The sequence below is a fragment of the Neopelma chrysocephalum genome, unplaced genomic scaffold (genome assembly GCF_003984885.1).
Source record: "Neopelma chrysocephalum unplaced genomic scaffold, ASM398488v2 Primary Assembly neopelma1_80b, whole genome shotgun sequence".
Classification (NCBI taxonomy): Eukaryota; Metazoa; Chordata; class Aves; order Passeriformes; family Pipridae; genus Neopelma; species Neopelma chrysocephalum.
This window is the reverse complement of record NW_020897742.1, coordinates 11,474,183-11,479,559: the sequence shown is the minus strand read 5'-3', so window position 1 is coordinate 11,479,559 and position 5,377 is coordinate 11,474,183.

Genomic DNA, 5,377 nt, shown 5'->3' with positions numbered 1-5,377 from the left:
GGTTCATAGAGTCATAGAACGACTTGAGTTAGAAGGGACCTTAAACATCATCTAATTCCAACACCCCTGCTGTGGGAAGGGATGCTTTTGACCAGACCAGGTTACTCAGAGCTTCATCCAGTCTGGCCTTGAACACTTCTAAAGATGGGGCATCCATAGCTTTTTTGGGCAACTTGTGCCAGTGCCTCACCACCCTCACAGTAAAGAATATTTTTTATTTTTAATATCTAATCTAAACCTACTCTCAGTTTGAAGCCATTCTCCCTTGTCCAGTCTCTACATGCCCCTGTAAAAAGTCCCTCTCCATCTTTCTTGCAGGCTCCAGAAAAGTGCTGGAAAGTTGCAATTAGGTCACCCCAAAGTCTTTTCTTCAGGCTGAACAATGCCAGTTCTTTCAGCCTTTCCTCATGGTAGAGGTGCTCCATCCCTCTAATCATCTTGATGGCCTCCTCTGGACTCGCTCCAATAGGTTAATGTCCCTCCTGTGCTAGGGACCCCAGAGCTGTATGTGGCACTCCAGGTGGGGTCTCATCAGGGCAGAGTAGAGGAGCAGAATCACTTCCCTCGACCTGCTGCCCATGCTGCTTTTGCTGCAGACCTGGACATGTTTGGCTTTCTGGGCCGCAATTGCACATTGCCTGGTCATGCCCAGCCTCTCATGCACCATCCTGCATCAGGACCTAAGTGCAATGTGCACCCAACCTAGTGGCCCAGTAGTATGGGATGTCTGTGTGAGGCACTCCAGTGCCATTCATGGGAGCTAAGCTGAGAGGTCAGAATGGCGGTATAACCATGGTAATAATTTTAATGTGTATCTATGCACATTTGTATAATATATTAAAAATGATTACAGTATAATTTATTAATAGTTTTGCACTCCATGTGTTGTTCAAGGCTCTGTCATTGCTCCTAGACCTTACAAAACTCAAAGAAAATTCACTGATCTCCTTGAAATACCTTGTGTTTTATTTCTTAATTATTTTACATGACTCCTTTAAATTAACCATGGTTAGCATGCAACACATTCATGCACTGCACTGAAAACACTGTAACCATGGTTAGTATGTACAGGCTTGTGCATGGCACTGACTGCACTGTAACATGCACATACCTGAACATTATATAGCATGATTAATGGCGAGTTCTTCTTAAACATCAGATTTCCTGGTAGAGAGATTGAGTGCAGTCATCTGTGTGACCTAAATTGCTTCATGAGCTGAGGTTGCTAAGAGAGAGTGAATAAGTGATGGCATGGCATTATGAAATCATGTTTTCCCTTGTGTAGCTAAAAATGGCTGCAGTCAAATAGAATGGGCTTTAAGTTTGCTTTGGGATGTGATGAACTTGTATATGTGGTTTCTCACAGGAATGGAATAAAAAAATCCTTTTTCTGAAGGGCTACTTCAATGAATGTTAAGAGGATTGGGCAAGAACTCCATCTTCTTGCTGAACGAAATATTTGTTAGTTGTGTTTGCCCTCTGCCAATAGACACTTTCTCAACTGTATACACCTGAGGGTTTACAACAACCATTACAAAGCACTGCAGGTACATACAGGCATAGTTCACCTGCTGTGCCGTGAGCAATTCCTGGCAGCTCCAACAGCCCCTGGCTTGCAGTAGCAGCAAGCTGGTCTACCACCAGTAGAGCAGCTGCAGTGAGAGAACAGTTGGAAAGATGCTCCATGTTCTAAATGTTCACTGACAACATAAAGGATCAGCTTGTTTCAGGTTTTTGGGAAAGTTTTCTGTATAAAAGGGATACAACAAATAGTGACAGTTCCAAGTCAGATCAGGATAAATCACTTCTTGGGAAATAAAGGAAAACAAGATTACTTGTAACGGGGCAAGCAGGCACAGTATGGCTTTGCACCTAGGTTTGGCACAGCTCCGTTTTTGCATGTTTACAGTGTATATGCATATGAAGCCTGTAATTGGTAAAGCAAAGTACCTATAAACAAAGAGAATGTTCAAAGCATTGTTTTGCGATACTGTGGAGGAGATTCTTGAATATCCCAGGGAAAATAAAACCAAACTCCCCGAAGATATTTATATGAATTTCCTGTAGTTCCATGAAAATTATGTTTTTTTACTGTGATAAAGACATATCCTACATTCCTCCAAAAGAGAAAAAAAAATGAAAACATCTTCCAGTTATCAGGGAAGATGTCAAAAGTAACTGTGAGGCTAAAAGGCCATATTCCCATTTCACATTTCCTGCTTTAAGCAAAGGCTAAGGATTGGATAAACTCTTAATTTGCTCTAATCATGGAGCAAATGGAGGAACGAACCGAAAAGGTGCATTTATTTGTAACTATAAAGGAAAAAAAATTGGTTTTGAGACAGCACCCATTTGTGTTGCTGTGTGTTCTAAGGATCATGGTAGCTCAATTATAGGAAAATCAGTTGTCCTCAGAAAAGCACTGCTGGGTAGGTCTATGGTTTATGTGATTCTGGAGAAAAGCATTCAACGATTTGTTTCCAGTATCCCAAGTGATGACTGTGTAAAGATAATTTTGCTTCATGGGACTCTGATGGAATGCCTACAATGCCAAATCCAATATTCTGCCATCTAGCCCTAGTCATCATTGTCCCCTAAAGAGAAGATGTTTTATATTTTTTCTGTTTCTCTTGAAAAAAATTAAATTACAATCCTAATTCTTCTTTCATTGAAATGATAGTGCGGTTAGAAGCCTCCATAGCCATAGATCGTACTACTACTTTTCAGAAGAAAGCTGTAAAAATTGTCAGATGAAACCTTTCAGAATATTTGAAAACAAATTTTCAGTGGTTCCATCCTTTTGATCTTGTACAAAATTCAAATAAGACCCATTAATATTCAGAATTGCCTAAATGTCTGTGGTAAAAATTTTCTTTTTCTAAGATGAAAATTTTAATGTTTTTATGGTTCTAAGATAAAAGCTTCAATTGCTTTGCCAGTGTGAAGTATTCCATATCAATAATCCTGTGATTAGTTAGCATTTATGGGGTATATGAGTACTGTGAAGAGTTTGTCAATTCACCCTTTCCCTTTGGCTTACTGCCTTCATCTTCCAGTTCAACAAGCTTTGGTGTTTCTGTTATGTAAACACACATGAAAATGGCTATACATATCACAATGGTTATTAAATCATTAATGTCTGCAAACTCCAGAAATGTTTTTGTTGTGATATTCACTTTAATTGCTAACCAGACAGTATTAATTAAGGAAAATCCACTATTTTGTAACTGGTCTGTCAGTTCTTTCACAGTGGTGAAACTCTCTTGGGAAAGACACTGAGGAGTTCTGAAGAGAAGTTCCTCCTAATGGGAGAATCATGCAACTGAATGGAAAGAGATATGATAAAATGATAAAATCTTCATTTAATGGTTTAGAACATTAGTCATGTTTTAAAATTATTTATGCATCTGCCTCTCTTTCTGCCTATTCATCTATTCATTCATACTGCCCTCCAAAAATAAATCATATTTCTAACTCTGGATAAGGAAAGGGTCCATATGCAGCTCTGTCTTACATTTCAGGTTGTTGTATTTTAAATGTTACTTTTTATTGACTGAGATCAGAAATTGGATAAGGGATGCATGTTTACAAAGAAGTCTGCCAAACCCCCCCAAAGTAAAAGGCAATAAAAGAAGAGAAATGTTGATGTATTTCATAATTCTGTTGTGCAATTGTGTTTTTTAGAAGAATTAATCTTTATCAAATAAGCGACTGAAAGGATTTGTTATTGTGAATTCTGTTCTTATTGATTTTTTTTTGGTAAAGCTAGGTTCAAATCCATACAGTCATTTGGTGGCATAATGTACTTTCCCTCCAGCACTGCTGATATTGAAGGATTGAAAGAATAGTGAGAATCTACTCTGAAATCTAAATATTGAGTATATGGTGAGCCTGTACTTTAAAATATTATATTTATAATCAGGAATCCAAACCAAAATTCTCAAAATTTTGAATTACCAACCAGAGGAGACATGTTGTCAATAGGGGTGAGTTCTTATCTGGCATTTCTTCAGAGCTGGACTGTCAGACATGTCTGAAGTTGGCCTACTAAAAATCCCCGTGTACTTTGGAAAAGCTTGGTTCTTCACTTGCATTCAGGCAACAAAATGAGACCTCTTTTATTTTCAGAATTAGAGAACTATAGCAACTGTTATGCCTTTAATGAAGTCTGTGGTTGAGTAATTAAGTTGCTCGACTATAGATTAAGATATCTGGCAGTACTTTGAAAATGTTGGTTTTGTTTTGACCTGTGCTTGTTGTCTGTACTGCAGCTGTCAGTCATTTCTTGACACCTCCTAGAATGTTAGCGGCTTTTGTCGCAAATACATGTTTGTGTTTGTGTCTTGTCAAGCACTTGGGGACAGAGAGCACCATCCTACAGCTTAGGGTGGATTCTGAGATATATGGGTGCACTTCCCACAGCACAAAGCCTGGTGCAAAGTAGGTGGCTTCCTGGTAGATTCACACAAATACTGAAAGTTGTCCCAGTTGCATGTTTTGCCCTTCACAGCTTTTAATCTTTGCCAGTTTTGTCAATTTTTCTTCCTCTGAACATGTCTAGTTTTTCCAAGCCAATAAAATATAAATACTGGTCCGTTTAGTCTGGTATCATATCCTCAGAATTAATCAGTTCAAGAGACTTCAGCAAAGGAATTAAATGTATACGAAAAAGAAAAGAGTCCTTAGGTCTGAAGAGCTGATGAAAGCAACTGAAAAGCTATAAGAAAGCCACTGCTTAATTTTTATTAGACAATATTAAGAGATATTAGAGTAGTTTTTAACAACATATTATTATTGCAAACTTTTATTTTAATAATAAAATAGACAATTATTCCCCCTCTACCAATTCTCCCATGACATAATATCTCTTATCTCTGGTCAAAATGCTTTTTTCTATTTCTGTGATCAGCAATTCCCTTTTAAAATGTCTCCTCTTATCTCCTCCTTTGATCACCTTTGACAGACTGCTAGAGTCTGGAGGACTAGTGCAATTAGAAAAGCAAGAAAAATCTCAGCATACAAAACATGTTTATATGATGTATGACTTACACGTTTCCAAAGCAGAAAGTCAGGACAAAAAACATATGTAGTAATGTAAGAAAATGGCAGAAGCAAGAAAAATTGGCTGGTGTCTCTCTGGTGCTGCAATTCATACTTTGCCTTGGGGTTTCAGCAAACAGTATCTGCCTGAACCTTGATGGCTAGAAATCAATAATATAGATTTCATCTGCAAACAGATGCAATCTCTGCCCCTTTATGGGAGGAGCAGCCAATACCTCAGGCAAATACAGAGCAAATACAGCTAGTGTGTGCCCTGGGGGGTGTTGTGCAACCTTGTCAGCAGCCTTATTTTCATAAGCAGAAGACAAATCAAAGG